Below are 22,421 nucleotides of genomic sequence, written 5' to 3' on the forward strand. Positions count from 1 at the left end.
TCAGGCTTCTGAGGCTGATCATTTAAATCTTTATTTATTATACATCACAGTGGTCTTACTAGCCACTCTGTCATCTTGTGTTTCAGAGCAGAAGATTACTGTAGGCAAAAAAGGAAGCCAATACTGTGGGCTAGAATAATACAGGGTGGTTTTTTTGTATTTTTTGCCAGGAGTGGATGTGATGTTAGACATCAGCAGAAGGTGTGGGCATTTGTTTCCTTTGCAATCAAGCACAGGCAACTTTTCAAAAGCACTGTGTGATTTTGTAAGAGACTTTGAATAGTTGCCAATAGCAATCAAAGAAAAGGTCTAGATTTCCTGTGAAATAATGTTGAATGCCATCTCCTTGCACCACTCAAAATCCAGAAATGTGGGACCTTTCTGTTGCCTTTCTTGCTACCTGTAGGTAAGCACCCCACAAAGCCAGAATCTGGTTTGTGGGAACCATGGGCAAGATGTTGATTCCCATCAGGCAAAGGTTTTATACAACAAAGTGTGGCAGACTATAGCTACATTTAATAACATAAGAAGAACCACATATTTTACATTTTACATCATCACCCTGTTCTACAGAATGAGGGCACATCCGGACAGTTGTGGCAGCTTGTGTGCCAGTTGCTAATTATAATGGTTTAATTGAAATGGAAATGGAAAATACATGTCTGTGTATTGCTAGGGATTCCAGCTGGGTATACTAAAACAAAGTAGAGCTCTCTGAGCTTCTAAATGGTTTGGTGATTAGCTGTTGATGGTCTCTGCTTTTTCACGTGGTGTTTAACTTTAGATCATGTGAGTAAGATATTTTAACTGTAAATTGCTATTTTGAAGGGAGCTTCATTTGGGGTTATTTTTGTTGTTGTTCCCAGCTACGGTGGGAGAAAGATGTGCAGATGAGTCTCTCCAGGAGAGAAAACAGCTTCGTGCTAATGGAGGCTGTAATGAGGGAAAGACCTTTGATTTCAGGTCTGTTTGGAGTAACCTAATATTACTAAGAAGTTGATGAACCTATGCTTTGACAAGCATTCTTATGGAACCATTTGGGTGTATCATTATTTGTTTTTGTACCTGTAACAAAGAAAGTTCTGATTAGTAAAGCTTTCGAATCATATTTATGGGTCTGGACAATTTTTATTATAAGAGAACTCTATTGCTTCATGCTGCTCAATATTAATATCTGCAATACCGGTTTGCTGGAGAGCTACCAGCTTCCATCCCTCAATCCTGCTGCATAGGAGAAAGAAACCTCCGTGGGCCTTAGTTGTGAATAACATTATGTAGGGTTGAGCTTTATATAGGATGCAGTACTGAATGCAATTTTGCAAATTGATTTTACCCAATGTAATATAAGAAGTGTTCAGTACTTATATTAGCTTCTGGGGAGCCACCATGGAATTATTGCCTTCAAGCCATGTTTGTGGGCATTCTGGAGAGAGCAGGGTTATGTTTTCCATCAGACAATAACGTAAGCAGAGCCCTGCTGGATCATACCAAAAGTCCAATTAAGACCAGGGTTTCCCAAACTTGGGTCTCCAGCTGTTTTTTTGGACTACAATTCCCATCACCCCGACCAGTGGTCCTGTTAGCTAGGGATGGTGGGAGTTGTAGTCTAAAAACAGCTGGAGACCCAAGATCTAGCCCGACATTCTAGTGACCAACAAGATGCCTGCAAATAGGATACAATAGCACTCCCCTGCTGATGATCTCTGGCACTAAATTCAAAATTAGACTGCTTCTGGTACTGGAGGGGAAAGATAGTAGCCATTCATAGCCTTCTTTAATTTGTCTAATCTAAGTTGCAGGCTTTCACTGCATACGGTGGAAGCAAATGAGATAGTTTAATGACGCACTATGTCAAGAATAACTTCATTTTGCCTGTTCTGAATCTCCCAGCATTCAGATTCATTGGATAAACTCTGGTTCTAGTATTATCAGGGTGGGGAGGACTTCTATCAGGTCCCTTGGTTCCATTGATCCTTCTGAGTAAACATGGACCGGATCAGGCCGCACAGGGCATGCACACTTGCAATAATGGGGAAAGCCGATCCATAACTTGTGAAAATAAATAAAGTTATAATTGGCAGTTTCCATTGCCGAGGCCACCCAAATCCCTCATGACACACAGAGCAGTCAGCAAAACTGGAAAATCTTAATTATTTTCATGTGCTCATTAATTCTAATAATTAACTTAAAATGAAAAAGTGGCATCATGCTATCAGCTGTACTTTCTTCCCTGCTCTCTTTTTTCTGTCTTCCTTCAGTTCATCCAGGAGACTCTGGGAATTAGCAGAATGCCCTTAAGAATTGCAGAGTAAATATTGGCGAGATACAAAAGTAATTATAATGACTGCCTTTTTGAGCACAACTTCTGATGGGAGATCTAAAGGCATTCTGCGCAAGAAAATTAATGTGGTCATACAACACCACGACTGAAATCCTTAATTGATTAATTGCTACAATTCAGATGATTAACTCATTAAATTCAGGGTAAAATGTGGGGATTTAATTGGCATGGTCACTGGTAAAAAAAAAGGTATTATCTGGACCATTTCCCCCCATGTTCATAATCCTATTTCTAAAGCAAGGGAGTAGATAGCAATATGTTTACATTTGTATGAAAACATCTTAAGACAGCATTCACTTTGATTCCCTGAATATCCGAGTTGCTGGCAATCACAAGTGGGCAGAATGCTGGTACCCCTGGGTCCTGCTTTCATGCTTCCAACAGAAGAAGAAGAAGAAGAGTTTGGATTTGATATACCGCTTTATCACTCCCCTTAAGGAGTCTGAAAGCGGCTAACATTCTCCTTTCCCTTCCTCCCCCACAACAAACACTCTGTGAGGTGAGTGAGGCTGAGAGACTTCAGAGAAGTGTGACTAGCCCAAGGTCACCCAGCAGCTACATGTGGAGGAGCAGGGAAGCGAACCCGGTTCCCCAGATTACAAGACTGCAACTCTTAACCACTACACCACAGGTTGCCCTCTATGAGAACAAGATGCTGGACTAGATGGGCCATTGACCTGATCCATCATCATGGCATGTGGTGAAATTCTTCCTAGAGAGCAATTATGATCAGAGTTATCAGCTTGCAAGGGCAATGTGAGGGGAGGGGGGACGTTGCACATGTGATGTCATGACACCCTGACATTGCATGTACTGTATGTATATCGTGCCTCCCTCCCTAAACCAGGCAGAAGCTTCCCAGGCTTGGGGAAGGAGGCACCAGCCTCTGGCAGAAAGCAGGTTTCTTCTTGTGTGCCAGACATAACACAATGTTTAGGGCTCAAATAAGATCACACCTTTATTGATTACTTATGTCAGAGGTTTGTCATAGGCACTGGGTACAGCTATCGACTTCCAGCCCACCTGCAGGAAGTATATCCTGGGTCAACCCCACAGCGTGGCTGGGGGCATTCCTATGACATACATCGGATAGGAGTCCCCCTGCAGGATTGATGTCTTGAGGAGTGTTGTGGCCCTAATCCCTACCTGGGCATTTGGACAGAAGCAACTCCGCCAGGTTCCCTTTAGCAGGATACCATTTATTCAGAGGGGCAGGCAGAAGCTGTATCCTCCCCTCCAGCCAAGACTAAGGCTTACCCAATGTCTAAACAGCCAATGTTGTGATGATTGCTATGAGGTGAGAAAAACCACCACGCCAATTGGCATGGTGGAGAAATTCATGCCCGGTCCCAAATACAGCAGCCAACTATGTCCACTGCAAGGTCAGGTCATAAAGTACAAAAGGAGGGAGGGAGGGAGATCTGCCAAAGAACAAAGTACTGGGGCAGGGGCAGGCGGGTTTCATTATCTGGGAGTGGACCCAAGGGAAGCCTTCAAGCTCCATTGGGCCTGCCCCCAGATAAGTGCCTGCCTCTATGCTCGCCCACCAGTGGTCAATTTTCTATTTATGTATGTATGTATGTGTTTGTTTATTTATTTATGCATTTCCAATGTACTTTATACATTCATATTTAGAGCCTATCAAGTCTTATATGGACTTCCCTGTTGGGATACTGCCAGGGAGACAGAGGCCATCATGCCCCCACGCTGTCTCCGGACGATCCATCGATCTCTCGTAGAAACATAGTATCAGTCAATTAGCGACACAAGCCTCAGAAATAGCTTGCCACATTCCAGAGCTTGTGCACACTCTTTCAGCAGAGTTCGCACAACGAAAGATGCACTCAGGAGAGCATTATTTACAACTTTATTCAGCGTTGGTCAGAACAAAACAAAACAAAAAAAAAACATGACTGCCTGCTTCGATGTCTCAGGCACAGAGAGAGAACAAAAGCATATACAAAACATAAACTTCCTGTGAGCAGGAAATACGTAGGCTGTGACTCACAACAGCCTGTCCCCTTTTTAAGGTGGAACGGAAATATCCTAACATTCCCATCCTATCTGTCCTCGATGTCCTATTACACATTCTTAAGTTTGCTACATATCCATTTATTATCTACTCTTTTCTCCTTCTGTTAATGACCCTTACTTTTGTTTGCTGCTGCTCACAGATTAATCCCTGCTTGTAGATTTATCTTAATATCACATCATTTTAAATACTCTCCAAATTGTTCCCACTTGCTTGTTACTATCAATCCATCTATATTTATTATCTTGGCCATCATGCTTGCTAGTTCTATATATTCTATTAGTTCAAGCAGCCATTGGTCCTTTATCGGGATGGCCTTCTCTTTCCACATTTTAGCGTTCAATGTTGTTGTGGCTGCTGTTGTGTATAGAAAAAGGTTTTTAACTTTGCCTGGTATTTCTTGTCCTATGATTGCTAACAGGAACACTTGTGGTTTCTTAGGGGGCAAGTACACTTAAGCATCTTTTTTAATTCCTCGTATATCATTTCCCAGAATTTTATCACAAATTTGCATTGCCACCATATGTGGATTAGCATGCCCGCTTTATCTGAATACTTCCAGCATAAATTTGATCCTCTTTTGTATATTTTGGCTAGTTTGCTGGGTGTCAGATACCACCTGTACATCATTTTTTGAATGTTTACCCTGATTGTATAACATGCCAAAAAGCTTAGTGTGTTATTCCACAGTTTTTCCCATGCTGAAAGCCCTACAGTGGTACCTCGGGTTAAGAATTTAATTCGTTCTGGAGGTCCGTTCTTAACCTGAAAAATTGTTCTTAACCTGAGGTACCACTTTAGCTAATGGGGCCTCCCACTGCCGCCGTGCCCTGATTTCTGTTCTCATCCTGAAGCAAAGATCTTAACCTGAGGTACTATTTCTGGGTTGGCGGAGTCTGTAACCTGAAGCATCTGTAACCTGAAGTGTCTGTAACCCGAGGTACCACTGTATATTGTATCCAAAATCTGACGCCCAGTGAATCGTTACCACCTTCACAAACACATCCTTTGTTTCCCATTCCAATAAATGCTGTATATTTTAGATTTTTTTAAAAAAAATTCTTTTCCAGTGGTCAATTTGCAGGCAGGCCTGGATTTAAAACCCCACCCAGCAAGGCAAGAATCTAAGTCACCCCACCAGCCAGGAAGCTCCAGGGCCCTTTCAGATTGTGATGTGAGATGGTGTCACTAGGACGCAATTCTACCACACCATGAAGACGTGTAATGGCTGTTTGCTAAGAAATAATAAACTGAACTGAACTGAACTGAACTGAACTGAAGGTGAGCGGACTTGTGCTCTTATGTTCTTAAGAACACTAAAGTCGTAGGGATGAGCATCTAATCACTTACACTTCACAATGAGATTGTAAGTTTTGTCAGGTCTGTAGCACTGCTGATTGCAATGATGGAATGCTTCTCCAGATTAATAAATAAATAAGCTTGTCACTCATCCCCATAGAAAATTAGGTATCAGGTTTAAATAATGACAATACAAACATAAGAAATGCGTAAACTAATAAGGACTACGAAAGATTTACGGAAAAGCTGAAGGAAGTCCAGAAAAGAAAGATTTGGTGAAAATTTGGATGTGAAAACAATTTATGTTCTGTTTTGTTTTTGTTGTAAATTAATAAAAAATATTTATAGAAAAAAGAAAAAAGAAAATTAGGTATCAGGGACAAAGGTTCTAGCTAATTTTCTCCCTCACCGTTTTCTATGTAGAGAGGTGATTTTTGTTTTTGAACAAAGGAGTAGTCTGCCATGTGTGTCACCCTTTGATCTGAAGTGATCCCCTCCAGACACAGATTTACCATCTCGGTGAGAACTAGGCCACAATCGCTTATGGTTCAAAAATTGTACCAGAAATGGAAAGGCCCTTCAGGGGGAAAATATTATGTCTTTTTTATTTCCTTAAAACGTGTAACATTTTAGTGCTCTGTAGACAACAGGCTCATCGTGGAGAGAGGGCACAGATGGGAGAAATTGCCAACACAGTATGAAACAAGGAGAGCAAAGCCAGAAGGCATTCAGGCCTGGTATGGAACAGTCATCATCACTACACCAACTGGCAGATGCTGATCTGAACAAGGAAACTAGGCCACTTGGTAACAGTTAGAGAGAAGAAGTCAGCCTAATAATGACTTGAATGCAGAAAGGGAAATCTCTCTTCTGGAGCAAGATGTCTTCAGTGAACTGAGAAACAAAGGCATTCTGGTCTCTGTAGGATTCAATTAAAATGCTTCAGTGTTTGCTTTTCTGACAGTGTGAGACATCCATCAGTAATAAGTTCTTTGCTGCTGCTTGAAATCCAGCATCCAATTTGCCATTATGCAGGTTCTGTTCTTTCTTTTTCTTTCTTTCTTTCTCTCTGGAATATCTTCCAACTGCTCTCTCACAGTGCAAAGTTAGCTGAAGACCCCAGCACTCAGCTGATCAAACAAAGTGGTTATCCTGATTGACACCTGCTCAATGCATGGCTTGGGCTGTTAAATGTAAAAATGTCCATCGTAAGAGGCGCTCAAAGGGCTAGTCTACACAGCTGACTCAGTGATGCTGCAAGAAGGTTCCATCAATGATGAAGAAGGTCCATAAAGGCCAAACAGGTCTAAAATGGTATGTTACCTACATGTGCTCTGTGCTCCATGTATTCACCAGTTCCTACCATTGTTGCAGTGTTTCTCAAAAAAGGGGCTTTGGACTCATAGGTGGGCACAGGGCAGGCTGTGAGCCTCAGTGCCACAGACTGCCCGGTGCCTCATCACTTGCCTGCCTCACCCTGGAGCCAAAAGCTTTTGGATGGAGCAGTGGCAGCACCAGCAACTCCTTACATGCAAGTAAAGGTGGCCAGGAGATAGAGAGGTTCAGGGAAGCAGGGAAGTCTCCCTTCTCTAAGTCCAGAGATGTTTATGGAAATCAGAATGAGATAAAAGTTTATAGGTTTGGGGGTTCCATCTAGATGATACCCATGAGTTTGTTCCATGCCAGTGATCTTGTATCTGTAAGGTTAGACTCTATCAGGGGAAACCTGCTAAACCAGTAAACTAACTTCTTTGTTGAGGTAATGGCCTTAGCTGCTCAGCCAAGTACCCATCATCAGCATCTTAAAGAGTGAGCGAGCTCTATTGCCATAGAGACAAATGGGTGGGACTTTTCCCACCTCACCTGGCTGCATGCAACATCATCCTAGGATGGAGAACAATAGACTGGGAGGCTGTGTAAGAGTTTTGGCTGATGCTGGAAGCAGGAAACCCAAGGTTGGACTTGCTCTGTGCTGGACCCAAAGTTATGGTTTGGTCATCTCCCTGAGAACCTAATTGGGAAGCAAGTGGTGTTAATTCTGTCAGCCCCTCCATACTATGATCAGGTTGTATATATGTGTAAATGAAACTGTTTATATCCCAAAGACTCCACAGTCTTCAAGGAAACTGAACTATAGGTAAGCGTTCCTAATATTTGTTGTTAAAGTGGTTTCTCTGGCACTGCATTGCTGATACTTCAGGAAAATGAGGGCAAGGTCTCAGGAAGGTCTAAGTCGCAGCCACTTTGTGGAAGCTAAGCAGGTTTGGGGCTAGAAGGTTCCTGGATGGGAGATATGTATAAAACACATAATTAAGTGTTGTTGTTTTAAAATTTAAAGCATTTTTACCACACTTGTTAAAGGCTCCCAGAGAAGACTGCAGATCAGGTACAATCTCAAAGGTATGGCACAAAAGAAAAATGGGACAGGGAAAGAGTGGGGAAAAGGAAACTTAGGAACCTGCTCTTAAAGTTGCAGTTCTTATAATGATCAGTTGGGATGAAAGCAGTTCAGGTACCCCAACTGGGAGAGAGCTGCGGAAGAGCCAAGGGTAGCTGGCCTCTCAAAAGAGCCAATTGAATAGCCCTTCTTTGCTTCAATGGCTCGGCAGTCTGAGGGAATGGCTGCTCCTGGTGATGCACTTCCTTGTATCATCCCAGAGCGACTCTCCCAAAGGGTAAAGCTTTGGTGTCACCCCTTCAATGGTGACCCACCATCAGCAATGGCCTTGCAGATAAGGTTTTTAATATTCTGTTGGAAGCTGCCCAGAGTGGCTAGGGAGGCCTGGCCAGATGTGGGGTGGGTGGGTTACAAGTAATAAATTATTATTATTATTCCATCTCTCTGAGAGAAGTATCCATGACTCAACAAAAAAGAGGTGGTTTACTTACAGGACGCGGCAGATCCTCCAGACCTCTGCTGATGATGCTTCTTCTGTCTGTGTCTCAGTGGTATTTACCCTGATAAGGGAGCTAAATGGCAATACCTCCACACAGGAGCAGATGTCTCTGCTGCTGGTGCTGTTGTTGTTGTTATCTTCTGTATCCAGAGATGGCCTTCCTGATAAGCCCCACCTCTCAGAAAGCACCTATGGCTCCATTTTTATTTTATATTTTTGCGGGGTTTTTTAGTTGTATTTTGATTCTGTGGGAACCACTCCGGGAACTTGTTTGATCTCCATTATTTTAGACATTTCTGAAACAAATGAATAAATCACAAAGTGTTCCCCACAGCCCTGGTGCCCACCAAGCCCCTAGAGTTTGGGACCCTCTTCCTCATTTTTCAATTCCACCAATTTGACCTGCCCCCTTGAACCGCTTGAAGTCATCTGTAAAGAAACCGTTTCCTTTTGCAGCAGCCGTTCAACCCTTCTGTCATCAATTTCCTTCCCAATGACTGTTTTCCCAAAGGGCCTGCCATCTTTTTCATCAGCTCCTTGCTCCTCACGCGTTACCTTTGTAAAAGCATTTGTTATTCATCTTCATCGCTTGCGTACATTTCCCTTTCATTTTCAATCTTGGTTTTCTTGATCATTTCCTTGCCTCCCTTCTTGTATTTCCCTTTCATCTTCTAAAACTTCACCAGCAGCTTTAACCCTCCCAATTCATCCCAGGGGACACCTTGGGAATAAGACATTAGCTCTCGGCTGACTTCTCCAAGCAGAAGCGGGGAGACATTTTTAAATAAATAAATGTATGCTGCACACATTATAGATGTCTTCTTTTTTCTCAGTCTCTATTTCAGCACCCACCCAGTTTTTCCTGTTTTTTCAAAAACTTTTTGTTCTATTTCTGTTTATTAGTTTCTCATAGGGTGACTTTACAGTGGAAAGCCCTTTATTTACAGGGCTGTCAGAGGACATAGGAAGAAAGGAGCAGGGATGTTCAAGCATATGGACATAAGAAAAGCCTGCTGGGTCAAGCCAATGGCCCATATAGTCCAGTATGATGTTCTCACAGTGGCCAACCAGATGCCTGTGGGAAACCCACAAACAGGATTTGAGCACAGAAGAGCATTCTCCTCTCCTGTTACTTCCAGCAACAGGTATTCAGAAGTATTACAGCCTCCAGTAGTGGAAGCAAAGCAAAGTCATTATAGCAAGTAGCCATAGACTTCCCCTGCCTGCCATTTCCCCAGTCCAAATTGCTCTAAGCACCATTTCTCCACTGTGGGTTTTCTGAAGTACAACATGCAATTTGACCTTCAGTCAAGTCCCATTAAGACTGAAGTGTTGCTTCTCTCTCTCTCTCTCTCTCAATTCATTCATTCTGCTCATGCAATTAAGAAGCACATCTGGAAGAGAGAGGGGCCATACTTGCTAGTCCTGTTCCCTGACATATGGGAAGAAAGTCTGAAGCAGAGAGCCTGCTATAGCCCTATCGGCTCCCACACTTGATCTGGAACCCTTCGTGATCAGGGTTCTGAATCACATGGGGAGCTTACATGTGTCTACAGCTGGCTCCCTGCTTCAGACCTTCCCCCAACAGGGAAGGGCAGCGGGGATGTGATGGCAAAGGAGTCTAGCTTCTTATGAGGATCAGCCAAGACTTGGGTCTCAGAACGTCCTTGCTTAGAAATACTTTCATATTGTTCACAGCTTTCTGCTTGAGCAGCAGTCTGGATTAGGCCTTACCTATCCGGCATGCTACTTTCTTGCACACTGCCTGCTTGTTCTCCTCCCTTTCTGTTGGCTCCCTTTGCAATGAGCTAGTGCTTAGTTAGGTTTTGGGACAGCTGCTTTCTGAGTAATGTCTTGAATCTTGGGTTAGGGGCTACAGGAGCTCACTAGCAATGCAGAATCCCATCAGCTCCCTAAATCTGCAAATAAGCAAGCTTGTCTCTGCTTTGACTGCCCACAGCCTGGCTCTGACACGCTTGCACAACAAATGATAATGGACGGCCATGAATCACCTAGACCGTAAGCCCTCTCTGCATGGAATGTGTTACTCCTGGGTCTGTAGAGCACCTAATATGCTTCTGGCACATCATAAATCTTGAAAAGTAATAGTACTTGATGATTCTTTTACCTTGCACTCAATTATAGCAGGGAACCTATTTAATCTAGCCACCATCTTCATTCACAGCCTCCATCATCTTGTTCTCAAGAGTGTATGTTCTACTTTCGAACCAAATTCCATGAAATACTGCCACTCCACCAGAACCTCTCAAGCCAGGCAGGATCAAGAACTGTGATAGGGGAACATTCAACCTTAGAAACAATTCTCTTTCCAAAGACAATTATGCCTCCATGGAATTTGTTAATGGCGCATTTGGATAAGGGAGTGGGTAAGTTAATTCAATGCATCCAAGCCCTGTAACACATGCATAAACTGAATCCAATGCTAGCCTTACTCAGAGTAGATCCATTGAAATCCATAGATACCACAGCTTTAGTTTTATTACTTTCTAATATGAGCAGGACTCAGTTGACAACAAGGATGGGAAACCTGTGGTCCTCCAGATGTTGTTGGACTCCAACTTCCATCAGTGCTACCCAACATGGCCAATGGTCAGGGATGATGAGAGTTGTAGCCCAGTAACAACTGGAGGACCACTGTTTCCCCATCCCTGCAGTAGGCTGAAGTGATATCCTTCAGGCAGTACTATGGAGGGGGCATTAATAGATGAAAGCAGGAACTAGCATCTGATGATGCAATATGACCTTAAATGTTGGCTTTTCCATTGGGTGCTGCTTCAGGCAACAACAGCAACAACAAAATATGGATACACACACTTTACATGGGGTACATTCAGATGTGGGGAATATTGCATTAGTTTTCCTGATTATAAAGCTAGCATTTTTCTCCCATTTTCTACTTTCACACTGCAATACCAGTTGCAATATGGACCTGTGGGTTTAGTGTGACATTGGCATGTCACACTAAATTTCATTCATACCGGTGGACATAGTGTGACACAGCAATGAGTGTCACCAACCTACCCACCCTATCTACGCATCTGTGCTCCCCCATGATTCCCCCCCAGGAAAGTGGCAAGAAAGAACCGTACAGTGGTACCCTGGGTTAAGAACTTAATTCGTTCTGGAGGTCCATTCTTAACCTGAAACTGTTCTTAACTTGAGGTACCACTTTAAATAATGGGGCCTCCAGCTGCCGCTGCGCTGCAGCAGCGTGATTTCTGTTCTCATCCTGAAGCAAAGTTCTTAACCTGAGGTACTATTTCCGGGTTAGAAGAGTCTGTAACCTGAAGCGTCTGTAACCTGAAGCATCTGTAACCCGAAGTACCACAGTATGTTGGTATACCACCCTAAATTTCATACTTTACTGCTGCAGTTTTCTGAATTGATACGATTGTAAGCAAATTATTTTTTGAACCAATTAACATGGAAAGGAGTGTTAAACTTCTATTAGATTCTGCTAGATTTCCAGAAGTGGCTTCTACATCAAGTGAAAGCACAGATATAATATGGAAACTCACAGTTAGGAGAACATTGGGGAAATGGAATAAACTGCCTTATGAATGCAGCCATAATGCAGCTGTTGGCTCATTTCTACTCCCTGTAGGGAAGGACGAGACGGCACTCCTAGTGCAAATCCTCGCTCTGACATGGGGATTCCCTTCAAATGCTTGGCTTTGCTTTTCTGAAAGGCGTCAACACGTTAGTCTGTTGCAGCAAAAATGACCAAGGGTCTTCTAGCACCTTTCCAGATAAGTGCATTTATCGTTATCTTTCCATTATGACCTGTGCAGCACTCATTCAGCAAACCAAGACCATAGGAAATGAGTGTGAAAATTATTCCCCAAAGTGTCACATTCTGAATATCTATCATTTACTCTGAAGTCCTATTTACACGGCAGAGGCAGAAAGGGGCATACTATTGTAGACAGAGACATGACAAAAGGATGCACAGAGACAAAGAGAAAAGCAGATGGAAGAAAAGAGGGAGATAAAAGTGGACTTGGACAACCCTTGGTACACAACAGATGCTTGCCCCAATGTCCTTTAATGCTATTAAATAATATCAAGCATTTCCCCGTTGCAATTTTTTCCAAAAGGAAAAAACATATATATGTATGGTGAAACAGCAAACGCCTGAAAAGCTTTTTTTGCTTTTGATTCAAAATGATGCTTTGTCCAATGTTAGGAGAATTATTCTTCAGTCCCTGCCAGTGTGGCTGCTACTTTACAGGCACCTGCGAAATAGCAGCCACACTGGCAGGGACTAAAGAATTTATTTTATTATTAATTATTATTTATTTTATTTCTATACCGCCCTATACCCAAAGGTCTCAGGGCAGTTCACATTAAAAAAAAATGTGAACCCAGAGTCCAGACATGAAAGTGACTGCTCAGAGGGGGAAATGGGAAAAAACAGAATGGCTAAAAGTACGTTCATCATGGCAACACTTTGGGCCTGGTGGGGTAATAGGTGATTTGTTTGGGATGCCAATGCATTTTTCAGGGAAGCTGGATCAGAAATCTTTCCAGAGAGGTGGAGGAGCAAGAACTTCATTATGGTTTATAGGCCTCCGCTCCTTATTTCCTCTCTCGCTGCATAGTTAAGATGAAACAGTATTAAAGCTAAGGTTATAATAGCTAAAAAATGGGGAGGGGGGGAGAAGTACTATATCTGAATGGATTGAGAAAACTTGGCCCATAGTAACTATGATTAAGCTACCGTATTTTTCGCCCTATAGGATGCACTTTTTCTCCTCCAAAAATGAAGGGGAAATCTGTGTGCGTCCTATGGGGAGAATGCAGGCTTTCGCTGAAGCCTGGAGAGCGAGAGGGGTCGGTGCGCACCGACCCCTCTCGTTCTCCAGGCTTCCGGAAGCTATCAGCAAGCCTGGGGAGCCCGCGGGAGTTCCCGCAGGGCTCCCTAGGCTGCGGATAGCAGCCTGCTGCCCGGAGCGTGGGGCGCGCTGAAGCAGAGCGCCCCGCGCTTCGGGCAGATATCTGCAACCTAGGGAGCCTGCTGCCCTTGTTTTTCTCCTCTAAAAACTATGGTAGGTGCGTTTTTAAAAGCTCGGGCTTCCCCCGCCCCAGTCCCGCGGCTGGGGGGCAGGAATAAAAATTTTTTTCTTTACAGTGGTACCTCGCAAGACGAATGCCTCGGAAGACGAAAAACTCGCAAGACGAAAGAGTTTTTCGTTTTCTGAGTTGCTTCGCAAGACGGATTTCCCTACGGGCTTGCTTCGCAAGACGAAACGTCTTGCGCCTTTTTTAAAAAAACCGGCAATGCATTCCTATGGGAAACCGTCAATACACAGCGGTGCTTCGCAAGACGAAAAAACTCGCAGAACGAATTAATTTCGTCTTGCGAGGCACCACTGTATTTCCCCCCCAAAAAAAACTAGGTGCGTCCTATGGGCCGGTGCGTCCTATAGGGCAAAAAATATGGTAACTTATTACAAAAGAATACATATGAACTAGCCCAACAGGTTGCTGGAAAAATTGATGTTCTTTGTAATGTTTTGGAACAAGTTTAACGAGAATGTCCAACCTTTTGCTGTTTTCAAACTGCTGCAACAGTATTTCTTTATGCTCTTTGTCTTTGGTTTATTTTGTTTATTAATTGAAACATGTAAAATAAGAAGTAAATGAATAGTCTCAATTAGACACTGACTACTTTTTTAACTCCTCTCTGGCAAAACAACCTTTCATGTAATTTCTGAAGGCAGCCCTGTTTAGGGAAGCTTTTAAGGATTGATGTTTTTATTGTGTTACCTAAAAATGTTGTAAGCTGCCCAGAATGGCTGGGGCAACTGAGCCAGATGGGTGGGGTATAAATAATAATGTTGTTGTTGTTGTTTCTATCCTAAAATCTTTGGGTGAGTTCAAAAAAAGTCAGCACTGATCATACCTATCAGCTTGATTGCCATGACTTCCAGATTGGAACGGTGTGAAACCTTTAAGGGGAGGGAATGTTAAAATGAGAAGTCCTCAAGCAGAAAGCAAACCAGCTGAGATTAGACAGGCATCTTCCTGGCTGAACATCAGGCACATGACTGTCTTTTTTGCTCCAGCAGGCATTTTAAGGTAGTATTTTGTTTTATGATAACCGTTTATTGTTTTACTGTCCCATTCTCTGTAGATTGTTTTCTATGCGCACCGTGTAGAGATGCAAATAATTAAGTGGTATATAGATGAATTAAGATGTAATAAGATGCAAAGTGAACAAATCTCTCACCCATCTTTTGGTTCTCCATAAAGCTGAACAGGGGCCAATGTTCCATCTCTCTCTCTCCCTCCCTCCTTTTTCATGCTAGTAAACTTTTACTTTCAAGAGCTTCCTGCATCTACTACCCTTTCTTATAGAACCATCAGAAAATAAGGGCAATAAGAAGTAACATTCATCCAGGGATTTCCCCCTTCCCTCTATTTCTTCTCTCTTATTTCAGCTGAACTAGCTGCTACCTATTCCCTTCGTGAGGGTACAGGGCACATAAGCCTTTCAGAGGGGATGCAAAGTGTATGTTTAAAGATCCAGCTGGCTATGCAGCAGTACTAGATGTCTGTCAAATGCAGGAACTGCCAGCGTGGAAAGTGACATCTGCCGGCCAGTAATGGCGGCCATACCTCACCGCTAACCCAACTGCTACAAGTCCAGTTCAGCTTGCCACCCTGAGCTCCAACCAACTGTCAGTACTCTGTGACAGCTGCCATCTTATTCCACAGCCATAAGCCTTCTTGGCAAGAGCAAACTTGAGCACTGTGGAGACGCTGCCTGTCATTGGCTGGAAAAGACACAGGAAATGAAGACGCAGCGGAACCCTGGGAAGGCGCAACATGTTCAAACCACCTGACAGTCGTTCCAAGACATACTCGAGTCTCCAAGGTTGTTCTTTGTTGACTGATATGATTGGACAAGGCACAGTAGGCCCCAGAACTCCTATTCTGTGTTGCTTTAATTGAATGTGTCACTGACAAGGGACAATCATTTGCGCGGCGGCATCTATTCCAAATGAAACAATTGTTTTAAAATAATTGGGCTGACAAGAGGGCTGGCAGCTATTGAGGATAACCTACACACATTTACTACTGAGTGGAAGAGAGAACATGCTTATGGTAATTGCTTATATTCGGTTTCTTTATTCTGCTTCTCTTCTGACACAAAAACGCACCATGCTAAAGACAGGGGTTTTATATTTATTTTTGCAAACCTATCATTTCAATAGCACCGAGCAATTATTGTGACTCCTTTCCATTCCGTGTGTGTACTTTGCACCTTATGGAAACAAGCTCAGTTAAAAATGAGGAGGCAAGCCTGCAGAAATTATCTAAACAGAAATAATTTGAAGTTAATTTAAGTCAAATGCAAGTGGGCAGAGGTTGGGCAGCTGGGTGTAAAGTATCACAGAGCCTGCACATTTCTCTGTCCCAGCCAACTTTTTCATCAATTGAGGATCCGGCCCTTAATTGTTCTTGGGGAATCTCATAGCTGATCAAGGAGCTTAACAAACCCCAATTAAAGTCTGTGTAATTATGCATGAGGAAGCAGGACGTCAGTCACATGTGTGTTCCGACAGTTATTGTCTTGTGAGACACTGACATTTAGCACTCTCTTCTGAAAGAAAAGAAAAGGATCATAGCCAAGGGCTTGAAAAAGGGCAACACTGAAGAAGAAAGGTCTGTACAATATTTACAAGTGATCATAGGAGAAAGTGCATCCACATAACAGTTTCTATGATCCATATGCATTAGCACATAACTAGAGCACATCAATAACACATTGGGACACAACTAGAGATGTGGGGAGTCAATAAGGGCAAGTATTGGGAAGGGAACTCCTTGAGCTTGTACCTGGCATGGGTTTGCTCCACCTCCTCAGTAGAGGAAAGAGGACAAGAGGAGAGATACAGCTTAGAACCAGACTATCAAAAAGATTGGGCCGCAAAGCAGTATATAAATAACCCAGCAAGCTGTGTAACACTTTGGTTTTTAAAGGACATACCTTCTCCTCCAGTCCTCAACATTTTCTCCATCTGCTTTCTGTAGTGAAGGTTTTGAGCGGAGTGGGGCATATTTCTTTCAGGTGAACAAGAGGAATGCCTTCCCCTCTGACCTCATGATAGCCAGTCCTCATTACAGCACCAGAGACATTTCTATACAAGGCCACGGTGCTGCCATCTCCTTTCAAAAAATAAATGAAAGTTGAGGGCAAAAAAGACATTCTAAAAAAGATTAAAACCTGTCACAGTCAGTCTAAGAGAAACGGCAAGATATACAGTCATTATCTCACTTTCTCTTCATATTATTTCTCCCCCCTGGATGATTATTGGCATCTGGTCAACCTGTCATGACAGAGTCCAATTAAAATTATATATCATTGCAAGTTTTCTCCCCCCCCCCTTCACTCGTGGTAATATTCCCGCCGGACGGGAGATCCCTTTGATAGCAACTTTGATGTCCACTACTTGGCATTTTAATTTCCTGACAAATCTATCATGTGTAATTTGTCACTGGGGCACTCTGTCTCACAGCGACCGTAAAGAAGCACAGGGCCTGGGGCTTTTCTCTTGCACTTTGACACAGAGATGGTTTTTCACAAACGTACCTCTGTATCACTAGGTCTTATCTGCAAGGGCTTCCTTTGACATTCTCTCCCCACCACTCTTCATAATGGTACATGCAATCTTGCTCAGTGGGTTTTCTTTTCTATCAGGGCAACATTTTTAATGCTGGTTAGCTGTATGGTTTGCTGTGTGCCCAGGCTCAAGAATGACCATTAGCAACAATATCACTTTTTGAGAGTATAAAAAGAGCCCTGCTGGATTAGTCTAGCTAGTCCAACCTTCAGACAGATTATTTTAGGTAGTCAATAATATTCATTCATTCATTCATTCATTCATTCATTCATTCATAACCTACCTATCTGGTTGGGTTTCCCCAGCCACTCTGGGTGGCTTCCAACAAAATACAATAAAACATTAAACATTAAAAACTTCCCTAAACAGTATAGCAGGGAGGATGTAGTCCTCTCCTGCTGTTGTCTCCTTCCATCCACCCTACAGCAATTGGTATTCAGTGGTCTTCTGCCTCTAGGAAGATTTGTACTGTCTCTCCTTGATTTCAGACAGAGACCTCTCCCAGCCATATTTGGATAATCCTAGGATTGAAACTGGGAACATCTGCCTGCAAAGCAGATGCTGTATCACTGAGCCCCCTTCCATGTTTGTCCCTGAATTTGAGAGGGGATCAAGGTTAGAGAACATGTCACAATTCAAAGGTTTTGAAAGCCAAATTTACTTGGACCAAGTTGTACTAAGGAATACACTATATGCCGCATGTTTTAAGTCAGGGATGGGGAACCTGGCTGGCTGGGGCTGAAAGGAGTTGGAGTCCAGCAACATCTGAAGAGCCAGTTTCTCCACCCCTGCTTTAAGGTATTCCAAGGACATCTTACTCAATGCGATCCTTTTCATTTTCTGAAGTGAGATGAGAAGGCAGGGCCTTTTCAGTTGTTGCCACCTCATTATGGAACTCTACCTTGTAGAAAGCCTACCAAGATCAATCTATTAATTTCTAGGAAGGAGACTTAATTGGCTTATGCTGATTGGTCTGGCTAATAATTGACTGAGAAAGCATACCTGAAGCAGTAACCTAACCTTTTTGTTATTTTGTGTCTGTCAAGGTTCCTGTAAAACAGGCCATTTATCCCTCCGCGCCCCCCCCCCCGTTCCTCTCTCGCTAACACAAACATACAATCTCTTCCTTCATTGTTCCAGGGGGAAAAATAAGACTTACAGCTTTGTTTCCCTATTCAATTTGTAATTTAAAATAAATATGGACAGTGACCTAGCTGTAGTGCCAGCACTGTCAATATGAGATTTCAATTTTAAACTCTGCCCTTTCGTCTAATTTGAAAATGGCCAACAACTATTCTGCATTGTATCAAAATGTTCAACTTCTTCAAACTTGTGTCTTTTCTCATATTGGGATTAGATATAAGAATACTCTTTGGAGAGCAAGGGCACTTGAACAAATAAATGCCACAGTGGAGGCATTTCCTACATTGCAGAAAACATAACAATAATATGAAAGTTTCCTGTATTTTGGAATTCTGGATCCAGCAATCATCACTCTTCCCCAAAATTGTCTGCTGCCAGACTGACAATCACCTCCACTGCTGAACACAATACCTGCTTCTGGACCTCAACTAATAAGTGGAATTGGAAGGAGTATGCAGAATATACAATAATATGGAATGGCGGGTGGCGCTGTGGTCTAAACCACTGAGCCCAGGGCTTGCCGACTGGAAGGTCGGCGGTTCAAATCCTTGCGATGGGGTGAGCTCCCGTTGCTCGCTTCCAGCTCCTGTCAACCTAGCAGTTCGAAAGCACATCAAAGTGCAAGTAGAGAAATAGGTACCGCGTGTTGCCAAGAATGTTATTTTTGTTCCAGACTATCCCCATAATTAAGGGGACCAGCCTATTCAAAGAATGGCAAAGAATGATTTCAAGATACATATGGCAGGGCAAAAAGCCGAGAATACAGTTTAAACTTTTAACAGATACAAGACAAAGAGGAGGCTTTGCCCTGCCGGATCTGAAATTATATTACGAGGCATCATGTCTTTGCTGGTTGAAAGAATGGATAAAATTAGAGAATAAGGAACTACTAGATTTAGAAGGATATGATAACAGATTTGGTTGGCACGCGTACCTGTGGAAAGATAAGAAAAAAGTACATAAAGGTTTGGGGACCACATCTTCCGAGGCCCACTAATTGAAGTCTGGGATAGGTATAAAAACCTATTGGAACCTAAAGTTCCACACTGGTTATCCCCATTAGAAGTTATGAGTGTTAAAAAAGTCAATATGAGAGGTGATTGGGCGACATATAGCCAATTGCTAGTGAAAGAAGGAGGAAAATGGAAAATGAAACCATATGAACAAGTTAAAAAGTATGTTTATGACTGGTTGCATTATTATCAGGTGAATGAAATGTTCAGGAAAGATGTAAGAGAATGGGGTTATATAGATAAAGACTCAACATTCCAGTCTGAAATAATTAATAAGGAGGTTAAAACCCTTTCAAAAATGTATAATCTGCTATTAGAATGGAATTTAAAAGATGAAGAAGTAAAGTCGGTTATGATTCACTGGGCCAGAGATTTTGGTTATAATATTCAGTTGGAAGAGTGGGAAAAACTATGGAAGGAGAATTTAAAATTTACTGCATGTATGTCATTGAAAGAGAATGTGATGAAAATGTTTTATAGGTGGTACATTACACCGGTAAAACTGGCAAAAATGTATAAGACCTGTAACAAGTGTTGGAAATGTAATGAAAATGCGGGTTCTTTTTATCAAATGTGGTGGGCATGTAAGAGAGTGAAAGAATTCTGGGAACTGATATACAACGAACTGAAGAAGATTCTGAAATATACTTTTACAAAGAAACCAGATATCTTTCTGTTGGGTATTCTGGGAAAGGAAATCAAGAGAAAGGACAGTAAATTTCTCCAATACGCAGTGGCTGCAGCAAGAGTGTTATTGGCACAAAGGTGGAAACAACAGGAAATACCGACAATGGAAGATTGGAGGTCTAAGTTGTTAGATTATGCTGAACTGGATAAGATGACTGGAAAGATTAGGTACTTAAGAGACCAAAAGTTTACAGAAAACTGGGGGAAATTCGTTAAGTATCTGGAGAGTATAAGTGATGGACAAATAACGCTAGAAGGTTTTAAAAGAGCACTGTGAATATATGAGAGACATTGTCTAAAGGAAAGTGAAGGAAAAATATATTTAATGACAATGGTTAAAAAAAGAAATGCGGAAATTAAATATGGCTACGAAAGATTTGCGGAAAAGCTGAGGGAAGTCAAAAATTAAGGACTAAGAGACGGAAATATGAAATGTGAAATATACTTTGTTTGTTTGTTATGTTTTGTTGTAAATTAATAAAAATTATTTTTTTAAAAAAAAGAGAAATAGGTACCGCTCCGGCGGGAAGGTAAACAGTGTTTCCGTGTGCAGCTCTGGTTTCGCCAGAAGCTGCTTAGTCATGCTGGCCACATGACCTGGAAAAACTGTTTGTGGACGAACGTCGGCTCCCTCGGCCTGTAAAGCAAGATGAGCACTGCAACCCCAGAGTCATTTGGGACTGGACTTAACTGTCAGGGGTCCTTTACCTTTATGCAGAATATACAATAATATGGAACCTCAGGCTTTTCTAGATTGCCCTCCTTTCTGTTGTCTTGGACACAATGAATTCAGCCCTCATACCCAGACCACTTTACGGGCATTCACCATCTGGGAAACCAGCTTGCTTCTTCCAATTTATGGCATCCACTTTGCTGAAATGGCACAATTTAGACAATCCCTCTTCCCTCCACTACAAATCCTCCCATGCAAAGATCGCTGCTTGATTTTCTTCTGCAAGTGACATTATAGAAGTCATCCCTCCTGACCAAGGAATTATATTAGGGTCATCCACGACTACTACTTCTGACTTCCTAGAAACAAAAGCCCACAAAGGCAGCAAGCATAGAGAAATGTATCATTCGCCTTATGCCCTATCCATCATCTTAGTGAAGAAGACCTCCTGCTAGGGTGTGACAGGTTCTGATGAGATGTGCCACGGTGGCAGGAGGGGGGCAAGGAGCCAAGAAAGGAAATGACAGGCAGAAAATGGATGGAAAAAAGTAAACGAAGAAGCGGTAATGACCACCATTACCAGGCCTTGCTACACTGCAAAGCATGAGTGCCTTCAAGAAGATAGATTTCCAGATCTCAAGGAAGACAGTGACTGAGGGAAAGGTGACAGAAGGAAAAGCCCATTGAGAAAAGAAAAAGAAATTGAATTTTCAAATAGCAAGGGTGGAGGGAGAGGCAGAAAGAGCACACAAATAGAAAAGTGCACTTTCCTAGGTCAGAATATTTGGCTGTCTTGTCTGGTATTGTCTACTCTGGGGATGGGGAACCTCCAGATGGTGATTCAAATCCAACTCACCAGGCCCATCTATCAATGTGCTTCCTAGACCACACCCTCACCCTAGGTCAGGGATCTCAAGCTCAGGGGCTGAATATTGCCCTCACACCATTCCCCCAGAAGAGTTTATAAGTGTGTAGAAACTATCCTGCTATACAAAGGTAAAATCCACATTCATTGTCCTGCCTGCTTTTCCCTCTGGCCCCACCCACCACAGGCATGTGGCCTCCACATGTGGCTCCCTTTGCTGCTGCTCGAGGCTCAGGTGGCCTCAGTGGCACAGAGTGCCTTACATCAGCTTTGGCTGGTGGCCCAGCTGCACTCCTGTCTGGGCAGGGATAGCCCAACTTCTGTGGTCTGTGTTCAGTTAACCTCTGGGTTATATTACTGCAATGCATGGGGTTACATGGGGTTGCCATTGAAGACGGTTCAGAAACTTCAGCTGGTGCAGAATTCAGTGGCCAGTTTGCTCACCAGGGCAAGACGGTTTGAGCATATTACACCGATCCTGGTCTGACTGCACTGCCTGCCAATTAGTTTCCAGACCCATTTCAAAGTGCTGGTTTTGACCTATAAAGCCTTAAATGGCTCAGGACTGCTTTAACACAAAGACTGCCTCTGCGCATATGAACTGCCCAGGACCCTGTGGTCATCATCTGAGGTCCTTCTTTGTGTTCCTCCTTTGCAAGAAGTCTGGAGGGTGCCAACACAAGAACGGGGCATTTTCTGTGGTGGCTCCCCATTTGTGGAACGCTTGCCCCAGGGAGGTTTGCCTGGCGCCTTCATTCCATATCTTTAAGTGCCAGGCAAATACATTCCTCTTTTCCCAGGCCTTTGGCTAATTAAACAA

General features: G+C 42.8%; 2 long non-coding RNA genes across 3 annotated transcripts; both read left to right on the forward strand.

Annotated features, from left to right (window-relative positions):
* The first annotated feature begins 5,599 nt into the window (after positions 1–5,599).
* LOC310657457 lies at positions 5,600–6,630 on the forward strand. The gene is made up of 2 exons (XR_014501789.1): positions 5,600–5,654; positions 6,316–6,630. It is a non-coding gene; the product is annotated as an uncharacterized lncRNA (long non-coding RNA).
* Positions 6,631–6,790: 160 nt separating this feature from the next.
* LOC310657456 lies at positions 6,791–12,651 on the forward strand. Of its 2 annotated transcripts, none has more exons than XR_014501787.1 (4): positions 6,791–6,986; positions 9,473–9,714; positions 10,755–10,956; positions 12,473–12,651. It is a non-coding gene; the product is annotated as an uncharacterized lncRNA (long non-coding RNA). The 2 variants fall into 2 exon arrangements; XR_014501788.1 differs by having other exon boundaries at positions 9,517–9,714.
* The last annotated feature ends 9,770 nt before the right edge of the window (positions 12,652–22,421 follow it).

The sequence above is a fragment of the Podarcis tiliguerta genome, assembly GCF_965153285.1.
Source record: "Podarcis tiliguerta genome assembly, chromosome: 9".
Lineage (NCBI taxonomy): Eukaryota > Metazoa > Chordata > Lepidosauria > Squamata > Lacertidae > Podarcis > Podarcis tiliguerta.